The following is a 17,970-nucleotide window of genomic DNA, read 5'->3' on the forward strand; positions in this document are numbered from 1 at the left end:
CGGATATAAAAGTGTTGTATGGATGAGAGAGGGAAGTCTCTTATATCCGGGTTACACTGTATTTTACTTTGGTTACGTTTAAGAGATTAAGGTGCTCTGTCCTGGAGCTAACACTTGATTTCAACACTGGTATAATGTTGATTTCTTTAAGGGACCGTGTTGTTTTTAAATCATTCTTTAGGTCCTGGGTGTCTTTATATTGGTGGTCTTTTAAACCATTGTTTTAGTCTATTGTAAGTCAGTGGCATGAGATAGCAGAGGAGTCGAAGATATCACAATGCAATGTATTCACTGTTTTACATAAACCTTTGCCAATGAGAAATCTGTGTTCAAAATGGATGCAATGTTTGCTCACATATGATCAAGTGCCGACGCTTCTAAGCATTTGTAACTGCTTCAACACAACAAACGGGAGTTTTTATGTCGATATTCGACAATGGATGAAATATGGATCCATCACTCTACTCATGAGTAAAATAAGCAGTAAACTGAATGGAGAGCAGCAGGTGAAAGCTGTCCAAAATGACTGAATGCAAACATCAGCAAGCAAGGTTTTTGTGATGGCCAAGGCATTTTGTCCATCGATTATCTTGAAAATGAAGTTAAAACCATCATTTAAAAATAACATATAGCATCATAGATTGTTTTGAAGGAAGAAAATATCAATGAAACGACCCCCCCCCCCAAAAAAAAAAAATGGTATTTTATCAAGACTGGAATTGTCATAACGACAAAACTACATGAATTGCACTTCGAATTGCTTCTGCACGCAACTTCTTCCTTCAAGAAATTTGTCTCCAAGGAAGAAGCGATTGGACACTATTTGTTTGTTTTTTTTTTTTTTACACTTGAATATTTTGAGGTCAAAGACAAACAATTCTATAAAAAATGCATCAACTCGTTAGAGAAGCATTAGAATCAATGTATCATCATAGAAAGCAACTATGTTGATGAATAAAATTGAAATTTACATAATTGTTGTTGTATTAGTTTGGCCCAGGACTTATTGAGTGACAGGTTGTAAGGAACATTCTACTACATAGATGATTTCTAATATACCAATGGAATTTAAATGTTTACATTATTAACTCGATTTCATCTTACAATAATGGTTGGTTTTGCAATTTTAATTTTTATGCAAATCATTATTTTAAAAGCTATACTTTTATGTTTATAAAAATAATGTTCTGTATAGCAGTACTTGTATTCCCTCAATGTAAATACCCTCAACTAACCCAACAAGCTGCAAAATCATACACTTTCTCTACAGAAGTCTCCCGATGCTTGAGAGCAAGTTTCTCCCCTCAAACTGATAGACTTTGGAATTCCCTCCTTGTTTCCTGCTTCCCCGACTGTACTAACATGCGGAAATTTAAGTGTAGTGTAAACAGACATCTTGCTGCTTAACTCCCTACTCCATGCTCCTGTAGGCATGGTCCCTAGTTTACTGCAGCCCCTTATATCTCTGTGGCAATGTGCCTTGTTTCTGATAAATGTGAAAAAAAAGAAAAAATACCGGTTGATGGTTAGTGTTTATTGATGGGCTGTAAAACTACAGTTAAATTCTTGATTTTGAGTCATAGTATAGATTAAAAAAATGCTTACGAAACATATAAAAGTGAAGATCAAGAGTAAATGGAGCAACCCAGGGTGAGGAGTGGCATCTTCCCCTACATGTGTTATGTGCAAGAACATGTCTAGGCGAAGACACATGACATATATATTTAAAAAAATCCAAAAAAAAACAAACAAACTGAGAGGAGATTAAAAAAGAAAAGAAAAAAAAAATAGAATTTATTTAATAGATAAACAGTGAAACAAATATTTACAAGAAAAAATGGGTACAAGGGAGATAAATCCGTCGGGTTAGGTTAATCTAGCTTTTACGCAGTGTAAATAACTGAGTTTGAGAAATAATACAAGTTAGAAAAGCATTTCATCAAGGCATGAAAATTGTTAAATAAAAGGTTTTTACTATAGGCTTTAAAAATAAAGGTACAAAATTCAATTTGAAATTTATTTATCTTCAAAGTGCACTTTTATGAATTTTACAAGGTATAAAAATTTAATTTAAATTGAATCAAAAAATTAACTTGGATTTATTGTATGTAATGTACATTCTGTTGCACTTTTAAAAAAAATCATTAAAAATTTTATATCTATATCATTAATTGCTAGATGAAAGATAATGTTTTTAAAGTGCACTAAAATGTACATTTCATAAAATAAATCCAAAATAATTTTTTGATTCCATTTGAATTAAATTTTTATACCTTACTTTGTAAAATTTATAAAAGTGCACTTTGAAGATAAATAAATTTCAAATTGAATCTTGTACCTTTATTTTTAAAGCCTATAGTAAAAACATTTTGTTTAACAATTTTCATGCCTTGGATGAAATGCCTTTCGAACTTGTATCTTATCTTTTTAAGATTATATTTTAAAACTCTCCTTCTCTCTTTCAGTTTGTATTTCTCCTCACACCACAACTCATTTTTGCAACCCCCTCTTTGTATTATTACAGGTCTGAATATTCTCTCTGTTTCAGTTTGTATTTCTCCTCACACCACAACTCATTTTTTTGCAACCCCCGCTTTATAATACAGGTCTGAATAATGAGAAAATCTGAATTTTTTTTAACAAAAACTTTAAAATAACTTTTTTAGATTAAATTTTTAAAAACTTCTTTCAGAATAGAAAATCTTTAAATTTTAATAAGGAACATATTTCATATAGGTTTCATTAACAAATATTCAGTACATAATGAGAAAAATAGATGAAAATTTCAAAAGGAGTGTATAACTGGTTACGGTCAATAGTAGTCCTCGCCAGCGAACGTCTTTGTTATTCTAGTATTATTTAAAACATTTTGTGTCCTGCTCTTTCGCGTGAGGACTAATATTACTTTGGTCAGAATATAAGATCAGAAAATCAATATTTACCAAGAGTTCAGTTCTTTGTGAGGGTGTTTGTATTTGGCCTGTTTTGGGAATTTCTTACGATTCGATTTTATCCCAAGAAAAATTAAGCCGGAGTCATAAATAGTTGAAAGGTCATCCCCAAAATAGCATTCTTTCTCAGAGCTGATTTAATAACTGAAGTTATGACATTGCTTCTATTTATAGTCGTTGTGGATGAAACTTTCTAGAATTTCTAAAATGGAACACTGACTCAGAACTTTCTGGAGCCCTTGGAAAAAAGAACACTTTTCCGTTCTACTTTTAGAACTCTCCAGAAACGCTTAAAGAGACTTTTTATTTTCTAATTGTAATGTAATGTATTTCAACAGTAAAAGTTTTATATTATTATATATTACTAGACTACCCGTGACCCGTTGGGTCAGTATGTCATATTAGCTATGGAATTAATGTATGAGGATGACACTTGTGACGTAAAGAAAATATTTTTTTGTGACATAACAGAAACATTTCTATGAAAGTATATTAAAATGAAAAAAGAATATGGATAGATTTCTATGGGTCGTTATGTTTATAATTGTTTATTTTTGAAAAAAAAACTTACAGCCATCGAATTATAAGTGGTTTGCCACACTTAGAGGTAAATGTCCACTGAACAGATACCATAATACTTAAAGTTAAATTAAAATTTTGATATCTTTTAATTTAAATGCAAAAAAAAAAAACAATTGGGACACTGAACACGTACACAATAAACAATGTTTTATTGTCGCGTTGATTATGCATTTGTAACGCAAATTAAAAAAAAAAACATTTTCGGGGTTATTTATGTTGGTAGTGTAGAAGTAAATGTATGAATGTTTTTTAAGAAAGGTGTATTAGAAAATAGAGAATAAATTAAAAAAAAAAAAATGAAGGCGGTGGGTAAATCGCCATTGTAAAATGCTCTTATGGTTGTCAACGGGTTAAAGTACATTTATTTATGAGGAAATTACGTTAAAATAACTTAAACGTAATACAGAAATGAACGGTGTAAAAAAAAAAAAAAAAAAAAAAAAAAAAAATTAAAAAAAAAAATGCAGAAAGTATTAACAATTGTTTATTTGGATAATTTAAATGCAAGAAAAACAAACGCGGATGCTTAAAATCGTACACATTAAAACAATACGTTTTATTGTAGCATTGATTATTTGTTTATGTACGTATGTGCAACCTGAAGTCGTAAACCGGATGTTGGTTACAACACTCGTTACAAGGTAATTTGAGTTTATAATCATATAGATTAATTTAATTTTATATTTATTTTATATTCATATATTTTATGTTATTTAAGAAATTGTAATTTCTTCATATTTTAAAGAGGAAAATGTCCTCATGATAGTTTGTATAGTAATTAATGAAAAAGGAAACTTCGGGTTTTCAACTACGCTTGATCCATTTTTTATTTCTTATGATTGAATAAATACCGCATTCTATGCAGCCATATTAAATTATATGATTGTATTATCAGATATTTAAAAAAAAAAAATACATTCAAATGATTGATCGACAAAAAAAAGTGCATGTGTTTTTTGCTTACGATTTGTTGTGTAGCCAGCTTATTTAGCATAATGGTAAGAGTGTTCGCTAATAGGCTGAGAGAGCAGGGTTCAATCCTGAATATGAAAGACTTAATAAAAAAAAAATTGTGTTTGATGCCCCCTTGCTAAACGCTCAGCATTATCAAATGTAAGTGGGGTAATCTTCGGAATGGAGTGGCGCCTTCTCCTTTACATTTCACTAAAAAAAAAAAAAAACTTTTGGTTGTCCTCGACTATAGTCAACAACTTAGTGTTTTTATTTGGTTGGTTGTTTTTGTTTTACGGCATATCAACCCTTTTTTGGTTATTTAAAGCCGAATCCAAAGAGTTTGAAGAAAAAATTTTTAATAGAATATATTTGTTGTTTTCAAGTCGGTTTCTATTTAACCTATAGTTGGAACCCTAACAGGTACTACCACTCTGGGTCAGAGTGGACCTGGGAGCAATGGTAATTAAAGGGTGGCTCCACAGTCCCCAAAGCCCACCAGCTGGGCCCTCACCACTGGATATAGTTTAAGGTAATATCCAGGACCCCCCTTGAGGGACTTTTACCCTCTGCAGGGGGGCAGTTGGTGTATTCTAATGCCCCACCAACAGGGCCATGTTTTTATTTGAAGGTGTAAAATGAAAGGTTTTAGTAGAAATTCTCTATTGGAGTATCATCATCACACTATTGAAACACAAAATACATTTTACTTTTATGTTTGAAAGAATGTTGAAGAGATTCCAAGGAAACATTTTTAGAATTTTTATTTTTTATAAAGAACATGAATTAACCAAATCGTTTGGGATCCGACATATTTGCACCAAATATATAACAAGAGTGAAAAAAAAAAATGATTTTTAAGAACAATAAATTATTAGGCTAAAAATAGTTCTGTATTTAAACTTACCAATCAAAAGTAATTCTGTGTTCAATTTTTTTTGAATATGAGTCTTGATAATTGAACATAACGCAGTAGCTTACTTTGAAACACATCATTATTAGAAGGTGCTGGCATCGCTCAATTGAGGTATGAAAGCACAAAATGGAAACAATACCTCTGCTTTTCTCCAAAACTGCTTACTTACTTTAGATTACTTATTTTTTAACGATTTTTTTTTTTTTTTTTTTAATAACTTATGTTATATATTTTGGTAAACTGTTTAGATATTGAATATATATATATATATATATATATATATATATATATATTTATTATTATTATTTTTTATTACATTTTCATCCCAAACAAGGCACATTGCCATTTGGATGTAAGGGGGCTACTATCAGGGACCTAAGCTACAGGGGTACTATGTAGGGAGTTGGGCAGAGAAATAAAAAAAAAAATAAATTAAAAAAAACGATGAATGTGTCGCATTGTATTCCAGCTTAAAAAAGCTTTTTTAAAAAGTGTTTTTCATTAATCTAGATATTTTTAAAATTGATAGAAATATGAAATATTGATTTGAATTTTAATAAGATTATTCGTACAACTATTAAACTATTTTTCTCTTGCGCATTTACCTTTTTGTAACTTAAAAAAAAGTGATACATTCATTGTTTTTTTTTCATGTTTTATATATAAATATATTTTAAAAATATCTAAATAGTTTGCCAAAAATAAATAAAATTGACATAAAAGTTCAAGAATTCAAAACAATATTTTGTGACACATTGTTTTTTCATGTTTCTGTTAATTTGTTTTAAAATATGAAGATATTTTGTGTTAATAAACACAAAATATCTTCATATTTTGCCCAAATATGAGTAAGCAGTTTTGAAGAAAAGCAGAGGTATTGTTTCCATTTTGTGCATCCATACGTCAATTGTGCTATGCGAGCGCCTTCTAATGATGTGTTTGGAAGTTAAGCTGCCGTGTTATGCTTGATTACCAAGGTCTTTAATATAGAACAAAAGTTTGCAAGGATACAAAGCTAAAAAATATTAAAAAGTCAGTTGACTAATTAACTGATCTCATGGTTATAAATCACAAAAACAAACTTTTCTCTACTCTTATAGGAAGATTTTAACTTACATGTCATCCATATTATTTACCTTAGTGTTACAAAGTTGAGTGAGATCTCATTTTGATTTGTGAAGCTTTCTCACTAAGAAAACAAATTAGCAGGAGCAGCAAACAACCAACACAAATAATAGCAGTGGCTAAAAACAACAATCTTTACAAAATGCCAAAATACTCAACTCTGATTGGTTAATTTCCAACAAATTGATTGGTCAAAGTTGGATTTTGACAGCCAATCGGAAACCTGCTATGTTTACATTTAAATAAAGAGGAGCCCAGCTGATCCGGGGAGACTGGCTTGAGAGAGCCTGGCACAGGCCACATGAATCCCTGTCAGTTGAGAACCCAACTTCAAACCCAAGGAGAGCAACCAATTTTAACCCTGGCCAGTTTGACCACAGGTCTCGACTAAAGCCAAAAGATGAGAAGTACTACAACTTCACCGGTCTACTACCGGCTAATACTGACTTCCACACCAGACTACTGGTCATATCCCCAGCCTAAGGATCAACAAATCCATCGAAGGCATTATTATGTACACAAGGAGACTTGACAGCTTGCCCGAGAGATGAGACACCTGCAGACAAAGACGATATTGCTAACTGGCAGACGACACATCTGTAACATGTTAGGATCTACAACGCCTAAACGTGAGAGGAACAACATTTTAAAAACGAGTAGATGACAAATCTGTTAAGTTGCTTCCCTTAACGTTTCCCATTGAAAAAACAAACTCTCATTCTCTGAGATTGTTATCAAAACCACCCAGCACAAAAAATAACACATATTGACATATTTCATCGACAATAGACGACAAATCTGCAGTGTTGCTCACCTTAAACTTTCTTAAAAAAAGAAAACAAACCTTATCCTTCGATATTGTTATCAAAAACACCACAAGGAATAACAATTATTAGACATGTTTTATCAACAAAGAAAGATGTGAATCGCGATAAAGACTATGATAAATGAATAACTTTAAACAGCAGGGTTAAACTATTGTTGAACTGAAGAACATTTTATTTTATTTTGTTTTCCTCAAGTTTGTTTTTAAAATAAACGATTGAGTAATCAGTCGCTTAAAATTAAATTTATATTTGTCTGGTTCTTCCTCGCCACCATACGTGTGTTCATAATATAACATTAGGAAAATATATCGATGTTTATTACATAGAATAGTGAATAAGCATGATAACAGACTATTAGAAATAACACAAGCACATCTCTAAAGTCAACTGGTATTGATGTTTAGCTAGGGTTGTGTTATTAACCTCAGCACAAGGGTGCTAACCCTAAGTCCAAGTGGAGACACTTTTATTTTCGTCTAGTGATAGATCCTTCAAAATGTAACCAAACACTCACTGGTCACTGGAATTACTGCTCTAATGCTCTGAGCGCACTAAATGAACACGACCTTAAGTCTGTGTGGCAATACCTTTCACTTGTCAGATGCTGTGGTTAAGTTCTTCTTCATAGGTATTTTGGTGAATGGCTTGTATATCATTTCTCTCCGTGCAGTCTAGCCTTGGTTGTGGTTTCAGTGCTAAAAATAACAATTTCCAAACCAAAGCCATTCAATAATCAATGCTAACTCTGATCATTTTCTTATAAACGAAAATAATTATTGCATAAGATAATTCCGGATACAATCGTGTAAGGAAAGTTTAATTGTTTGGATTCTTTTGGACTTAATCAGCATAAACTGTTTCAGGATTTAGAATTTTCAACTTGAATTCTTTCAGACGTTTTTTTTTTGAACGGTTTAGCTATATCAGGGATCTCTGCCTTGGGCAGTCAGTCAAAAAAGCTGGCCTGCTCTATTCGAGGCCAGCAGGCAAGTCTCTCCTATCTGCTAAACAAAAGGTTTTATGAAATTTGTAATTTCCCGTTTTCTCCTCTACCTCTTCTTTCTTCTGAATATCTTTTTCTTTCTTTCCCTCTCTCCTAAACCCCCTTTTTACTCTCTCTCTCTTTCGTCATCCAAGTTATTCCAGCCATCACCTGCAAAGTTATCTCTTGTTTGACATAAGACAGATGGCTTATTTCTAAGATTTTTCTGGTCACTCAGCTAGACTTTTAATGCCAATCTGTTTATTTTATTTCATTGCAAAATTAATTTTTCCATAGAATATCTCAACAAAAACATATTCGATAAGGCATATAAGACTTATTTTTGCCCCGACTACACCTAACCCTCTTGATTACTAGCAAGACAATCTGCTGCTGTCCGGGTTTGAAAATGGCGTTATATTGGAATAGATATTTTTCTTAAAGGCACTCCACAGGTTCTTAATTGGATTCAAGTCATAGATATTGGGTGGCCAGTTCATATTGGAATGATTATCTTAATATCCTGTTTTGTTGAAATTTGAAGTGTGACTTGATGTGCTGTCTTGCATACATTTGGCTAAAAGTTGGTTAGAAAAAATAGTTTGCTCCAAGAAATCACAGTATGTTCAGCGTTCATTTTAACTGTGCCCTCAACTTTAAAAGGGCCCACAAGCATACTGCTAGCAATACCCGCCCATCTTGTGTCCATGTTGTTGCTGTTTAACGAATTGTCTTGAATCATATTGCTTACAAACTCAACCCCGAGCGCAGCCATGAGGTTCATCAAGAGTGAACTTGGACTCGTCTATTAGTTTTCATATATTTCGTAGCACACTAAACTCGTTTTCTTTCTGTTTCTTAGTATGATGATTAATTGAATTCTATACCTTTTAATATGCTTTGCATATTGCTTTTCTTGAAATCACAAGTTCCAGTGACCCGAAATATAAACTATCATGCGGATTTCTAATGATTTTCTTTTAATGAATTCTTTTTGAGCGGATATGTGACGGATCGTTATTTGTTAGTCTGAAATTCAGCTTGAGATTTTTTTTTTTTTTTTTCTTGGTTGAATTCTATTCTCACATATTTTCTTGACTGCCTGGTTCCGTTTTTACAAGCATCGTTCCAAAAGTAAGGCCTATTTTTAACTAAAAAAATTAAACGTTGAAGAGCTACGAAGATGGGAGTGGTACCATAAAAAACAGGGAGCTTTTGTGTTCCAGAATTTATTTTTCTACATAGTCACCACCATTCTCAATGCACTTTGGCCAGCAATGAACAATGCCTTGGTCATAAAAATATTATCAACTCAACAATATAACATTAAATGTTAAAATAGTTCTTGAATGCACTTTATATGATGGTATAATCATGTTTCATCAATTCTAGTTGATTCAACGATGTTGAGCCTGACCAGTACCATATTGCTTCTTTTATACGTCGAAATGCAGAAGTTTTTATTCCTATTCTTCAGCCAATGACAAATGAAAATTCTGGACGTCACACCTGGTCAAGGGTAAATAACTCAACTTTATTCTTGAAAGAGTTATTTCCCTTAGACCTTAATTTCCTAAATTTTAAATAGAAAATTTTTAAGAAGTTGTCCATGTATCGATCGTTGTAAATAGAATTAAGAAGTTGATTTTTCTCTGAATCTTTTACGAACAGTGTAAAGAATTAATTATAATTAAATATCATTTTAATTCTAATGTTAGTTGAAAGAAGGTTTTAGCATAAAATTCATACAAATGAATTCGCTTTTTCTTTTTAAATTTTATTTCATTTTTTTTTCTATTTTTCATCTATGTCATTAACTATTTATTGGAACCATTTGTTTTCTAGATCCATTTAAAAAGAAATATATTGAAATTTTTGTAGGATTGTTAGTTCGCATTTCGTCACCGAAGCATGTAGTTCAGAAAATATATTAGATAAAACATAAACGTGACCACGACAGAAGAAAAAGGGGATCAAGTAAAGATGAGATACCCCGTAGCAGGAGATGAATACTGGCGAACATTTCAAGTGACACCGGTTGGTCGACCTTGATATTGGCGTTGGTTGTTTGTAAACACGTCATATAGCAGACATGGTCAAATATTCGCGAGCAAGATTTAAAAAAAAATATACTCACAAAACTTTTTTAAGATTTAAAAGAAAGAAAAAAAAATATTTACAAAACATGTTTTTTAATATTAAATATTTACAAAACTTTTAAGGATAAAAAAAAAAACAAACAAAAAAAATTATTTCTATTTACACAAAACTTTTTAGTGTAACAAAACGGATGTATTTAGACAAAATATATTTGAATAAATGGGTTTCTTTCTGAGTGCGTTTTTAAATATATATATATATTTACAGAACTTGTTAATAAAACTAATAATAATAATTATTATAGTTATAATAAAAATAACAAAAAATAAAAAGAATGAACTATGTTAATTACAAAACATTAGAAACTGAGAATGTCGGACGCTAAACTTGTATTTAATTTTCCTTGTGAAGAAGTAAGCAAATAGCAAGTTTTTTTGTTTTTTTTTAAATAAAAATGAAAATTATAAAAAGATTTGTATCTTGTGATATTACACTTCATCTTTATAAAAATAAAAATTATAAAAAGATATGCGAATAAAATATATTTTTTAAATCTCGATTGTTTATACTTGTAGCTTATTCTTGTGATTTTTATTGTGAAAAAAATTGCCTCGGTCTAGAAAGATTTCTCCTTCACTGATCACCTACATACATCGCACTTTAAATAAATATTGAATTGTATTAAAAACGCACAAAGAAAGATTGAAAAAAAAAAAACAAAAAAAAAAAAAAAACACTGTACATAAAAATTAATCTTGGTTGCAAAAATCCGAACAAGTGTTATAATAATTTTATTTAATTTTTTTTTTAAATTATGTATTTTTTAATAGAGATCATCCGAAAATCTCAGTTATAACGTTGGTTTACTTATTTATTTGGTATTATTTTTCGACCTGCCCTAGTGTAGTATAAACACCCTCAACCACCCGTGTTAATAACGGTTTTCGGAACCCCCCCCCATGTTAAGAATGGCTTTTTGAAGTTGGGTGTGTTTATTTTGAAAGCCGTTCTTAACATAGGGAGGTTGGAGTGTTTATAATACGCAGGGGCATGTCGTAAAAATTGACCATTTATTTATATTATTAATAGTTTTATTAAAAATTTCTGTAAATATATAAAAAAAACGCATAGAGAAAGACACCCATTTATTTAAATATATTTTGTTTAAATACGTTCGTTTTATTACTTACATTAAAAAGTTTTGTGTAAATAGAAAAAGTTTTTTTTTTAAATCCTTAAGTTTTGTAAATATTTAATATTAAAAAAACATGTTTTGTAAATATATATTTTTCTTTTAAATCTTAAAACGCTTTGCAAATATATTTTTAACAAAATCTTGCTCGCGAACATTCGACCATGTCTGCTATATGACGTGTTTACAAACAACCAACGCCAATGTCAAGGTCGAACAACCACTGTCACTTGAAATGTTCACCAGTGTTCGTCTTCTGCTACGGGGGTATCGAATCTTTACTTGATCTAAAAAAGGAATACAAATGATAATTTAAATTGTAGCACTTTTTTTTTTTCTTTTTTTTTTTAATGCTGGCAGGAAGACTCGACGTTGCTCGGGATTGAATGAGGACCACTTCTATGTACTTAAAAAAAAAAATATTCTCATAACACCATGTAAGTTTCTTTGTTTTTACTTCCTCACCCTAGGAAGCTGTAATGTTGGACAAATCAGAATTAGTATTGAAACAGAGCTGTTGAAGCATATTAGCAGCAGCAGCCACATGACATATGCAAATGACCAAGCCGGTACACGATCTGACGTCACAGGGGAAGAAAAGAAGGGGGGGAGAAAAAATGCACCAGGTGGGGAAGACCAGAAAAAATGCATGTCATTGGGAGATGGATGTGTGGCTCCATTGCGGTGTGTGTGTGGGGGGGGGTGGAGAGGACCTGTCTAGATGGCAGTTTTGTTAATCTCATGAAAGACGTAATGAACTGTAAAGGAAAAAAAAGCAAGATGCAGGCATATCTTAGTACCCGTAATAAATGACTTTCATTTCAACTGTAAAAGCTAAACTTCTTTGCATTTTTGTTCTTTTGTGACTGTCTCAGATACGTGTTGGGTCCGAGTATTAAAATATAATGAGACTGCTTAAGAAAATTAACGACAAGATTACAGTATCTTATGCATATGATTTAAGTTTCGTTAAAATTGGATTTGAATTTTTTATTTGAATTTTTTATTTGAATTTTTTATTTGAAGTTTTTATTTGAAGTTTTTATTTTAATTTTTTATTTTAATTTTTTATTTGAAGTTTTTATTTGAAGTTTTTATTTGAAGTTTTTATTTGAAGTTTTTATTTGAAGTTCTATCCTCATGAATCACTTAGAGGCAAAATCAAGTGGAGATTTGAGACCACTTCCATTGTCTTCCCAAATTTAAAAGTATTCCACAAGCACCTTTGTTATAATGGATAAAAGTACAAGGTAACATTCAATTGTAAGGTAAACTCTTCTGGAGGTTGAGTATTTAATCCTTTGTTTGGGTGATAGTAAGAATACAATTGTGAATTATTTACGACTTCTGCTTAGTTTGCGAGTTTGGCCTTTTTTTTTTTTTTTTTTTTTTTAAAGAGCTTGAGCTTCAAAAATTGTATTTGGCCTTTTTTCAAAACGTAACGTACGGACTAAAGAACAAGCAAACTATCGATTACGTTAACAAAATTAATGCAGTTTCGTTGAATTACAATTACTTTGGAGAAAAACATCAAAACGCTTTGCACACAACGTTCAGTTCTATAGAGATCTTTTTGGCATTTGTAGGCCAAGAAGTGTCACTCTTTTTATTAAAACCTGCTTGATTCTGTTGGCATTGTTTTCCCAAGGCTAAGAAGATTCGAACCTGGCATGCCAAATTGTCAGTTCATATTGGTATCCACTTCACTATTACCACTTCCTACTCTTATATTTACTTACTCAGACCCCGCCCCCCCATTTAAACCTGTCTGACTTTTGAGAACTTAAATATTAGCATTTATCTGATTCTGATATTCATGTGATTTAACAAATAAAGAAGTGAATCCAATAAGTTTGTCATCTCCCTCCCCCCACCTCTCTCTCTCTCTCTCTCTTATATATTATTTTATTCAGTTTAGTTAAAAAAAATTACCAAATCTATCATTTCAATCTCAAAAGATCTCATCAGGCGACTGAAGCCTCCGGTATTCATTGAGGCCAATTTAATTCAATCTTTTAATCCTTGATGAAGACCGGAGGCTTCGGTCGCCTGATGAGATTGGGGGGGGGATTGAAATGATAAATTTATCGTCAAGCTAATGATAATTTTGTTTACCTAAATTGAATAAAATAATATTTTGCTCTTTTATTAAGCACTATCAACAACCTCGTTGAAATCGAATGGTTTTTACTTTTGGATATTTTTAACCTGTAATATATATATATATATATATATATTACAATAGAAAAATGCGAGCATGAAAAATAATATGGTTAAGCTTAAACATTGAAAAGTAAAGGACTAGTTGTTAAAACTGGGGGAAAAAAGGACAAGATATTCTAGTAAAAAATATAATAACTTAAAATATTGCAGCATTAAGAATTGATTATATAATGTTATGAATTGAATTAAAAAAATCTTAATGCTGCAATATATTCATTTATAAATTTATTATATTTTTTACTAGAATATGTTTCCTTTTCCTTTCCAGTTGCAACTAGTCGTTTACTTCACCATGTTTAAGCTTAACCATATTACTTTTCATGCTCGCATTTTTCTATTGTAATCCATGATTTTTTTAGGCTTCCAGTAAATTCACTTGTTCTTTGTTTAATTTCAGTCTTATTTTCTGCCCCATAAACATAACATACACATATGTAATAACAATGTACGGCACTCATCTGCTTTCAATAAAATCCCTCAATTATCTCCCTTTCATGCTTCCATTCTCTGTTTCACTTGTTAGCTCTCTTTTCGAGAGAACGGTGAATTGGTAGCAACAATAGTCGCTAAAGCGACGTGGTTGCTATGGAAACCAATCATAAAAAACCTTGCTCACCTCTTTACGTTTTATCACAATTTTGGACACCAGAAAATTACTCATAACTTTTATTTTACTGAACAAAAATTGAATTTTTTTTCACAATATAACTGAGAAGGTGATCTATGAACTGTAATAATTGTTTGAAATTTGGTCACAAAATGAGTGAGCGGTGAAGTTTTAAAGGAGTTCTAAATGACTAAAACTGCCACTTAACCATATATTCAAACACGGTTGTGTTTGAATGATATATATTTAAAAATATTGCCCTATATAAAAATATTACCTCCCAGGAATATTTTGTAAGACTTGATACCACAGGATTCAATAATCTGTGATCAATTCACTTCAATATTCTGATATATTAGTGATGAGAAGATTCCAATATTTTTACCAATTCCAATTCAGATTCTTTTAAAAAGTAAATATAAATGTAAAAAACCCATCTAATATATGCATGTATTTTCATAAATGTAAATGATACATTTGTGATCGGATGTATAAATTTTAGTTTAAAATAGAGAAATATAAATCATTTAATCATTAATTGAAAATAAAGTTTAAAGAAAACACTTTAAAAAAGAATCGTTTTTGAAATCAGAAAATTGGCAGCAATTTTTTTTCCGATTCCAATACCGACTCTGATACTCCCAAAAGTTCTCAATTTTTTAATTCAGATTCATCGTCCCAATACTAATATAAATATATATTAGCAGGCTGTTCGGTCGTCAAATATGCTTAAATATATTTTAATTTATGCAGATTCTGTGTATAGAGCCAATTCTTTATTGATATTGTACCCAATATATATTTATATTTAGATATATTGTACCCTATATATATTTATATATATATTATTCCTTAATTGGAATTTTTTATTTTGAGATGAGCATTTTTATGTTAATTTTATTTTTTATATCGGACTATTAGTCTCATCTTTATTAGTTGTTGCTTGTTTGTTTGTTTTTATTGGTTCACAACGTTTCGGCCAACTTCCTCTGGCCTTCGTCAGGTGGTAACCGCGACGGATAGGAACTTCGAATCTCCTAACTGCATTCTCAGCCATCACTGCCATCCGTAGTTGTCGTCGTCTCACCACATTTTTGACCAATTACCTCTGGCACGCTTTGGGTGGGATTGAAACCGCTATCTTCAGACAATGTTCATCTGGAACCGTAGAGATTCAACGTCTCTATCAACTGCGCCACGGGCCCCGAAGGGCGATCAAGGTTGGATTCTTTGATCTTATAAATCCACATTTATTCATTATCTGATCTTCCATAGTCGGGTCCGTACCGATTGGTATATATATATTATTCCTTAATTGGAATTTTTTATTTTGAGATGAGCATTTTTATGTTAATTTTATTTTTTATATCGGACTATTAGTCTCATCTTTATTAGTTGTTGCTTGTTTGTTTGTTTTTATTGGTTCACAACGTTTCGGCCAACTTCCTCTGGCCTTCGTTGATAGAGACGTTGAATCTCTACGGTTCCAGATGAACATTGTCTGAAGATAGCGGTTTCAATCCCACCCAAAGCGTGCCAGAGGTAATTGGTCAAAAATGTGGTGAGACGACGACAACTACGGATGGCAGTGATGGCTGAGAATGCAGTTAGGAGATTCGAAGTTCCTATCCGTCGCGGTTACCACCTGACGAAGGCCAGAGGAAGTTGGCCGAAACGTTGTGAACCAATAAAAACAAACAAACAAGCAACAACTAATAAAGATGAGACTAATAGTCCGATATAAAAAATAAAATTAACTATATATATTTATATTTAGATATATTGTACCCTATATATATTTATATTTAGATATATTGTACCCAATATATAGTTATATTTAGATATATTGTACCCAATATATATTTATATTTAGATATATTGTACCCAATATATATTTATATTTAGATATATTGTACCCTATATATATTTATATTTAGATATATTGTACCCAATATATATTTATATTTAGATATATTGTACCCTATATATATTTATATTTAGATATATTGTACCCAATATATATTTATATTTAGATATATTGTACCCAATATATAGTTATATTTAGATATATTGTACCCAATATATAGTTATATTTAGATATATTGTACCCAATATATATTTATATTTAGATATATTGTACCCAATATATATTTATATTTAGATATATTGTACCCAATATATATTTATATTTAGATATATTATACCCAATATATATTTATACTTAGATATATTGTACCCAATATATATTTATATTTAGATATATTGTACCCAATATATATATATATTTAGATATATTGTACCCAATATATAGTTATACTTAGATATATTGTACCCAATATATAGTTATATTTAGATATATTGTACCCAATATATAGTTATATTTAGATATATTGTACCCAATATATAGTTATATTTAGATATATTGTACGCAATATATATTTATACTTAGATATATTGTACCCAATATATAGTTATATTTAGATATATTGTACACAATATATAGTTATATTTAGATATATTGTACCCAATATATATTTATATTTAGATATATTGTACCCAATATATATTTATACTTAGATATATTGTACCCAATATATAGTTATATTTAGATATATTGTACCCAATATATAGTTATATTTAGATATATTGTACCCAATATATAGTTATATTTAGATATATTGTACCCAATATATAGTTATATTTAGATATATTGTACCCAATATATATTTATATTTAGATATATTGTACCCAATATATATTTATACTTAGATATATTGTACCCAATATATAGTTATATTTAGATATATTGTACCCAATATATAGTTATATTTAGATATATTGTACCCAATATATAGTTATATTTAGATATATTATACCCAATATATAGTTATATTTAGATATATTGTACCCAATATATATTTATATTTAGATATATTGTACCCAATATATATTTATACTTAGATATATTGTACCCAATATATAGTTATATTTAGATATATTGTACCCAATATATAGTTATATTTAGATATATTGTACCCAATATATAGTTATATTTAGATATATTGTACCCAATATATAGTTATATTTAGATATATTGTACCCAATATATATTTATATTTAGATATATTGTACCCAATATATATTTATACTTAGATATATTGTACCCAATATATAGTTATATTTAGATATATTGTACCCAATATATAGTTATATTTAGATATATTGTACCCAATATATAGTTATATTTAGATATATTTTACCCAATATATAGTTATATTTAGATATATTGTACCCAATATATATTTATATTTAGATATATTGTACCCAATATATATTTATACTTAGATATATTGTACCCAATATATAGTTATATTTAGATATATTGTACCCAATATATAGTTATATTTAGATATATTGTACCCAATATATAGTTATATTTAGATATATTGTACCCAATATATAGTTATATTTAGATATATTGTACCCAATATATAGTTATATTTAGATATATTGT

This window comes from Euprymna scolopes, chromosome 9 (assembly GCF_053919585.1).
Source record: "Euprymna scolopes isolate OS-2025 chromosome 9, ASM5391958v1, whole genome shotgun sequence".
NCBI classification, from domain to species: domain Eukaryota; kingdom Metazoa; phylum Mollusca; class Cephalopoda; order Sepiida; family Sepiolidae; genus Euprymna; species Euprymna scolopes.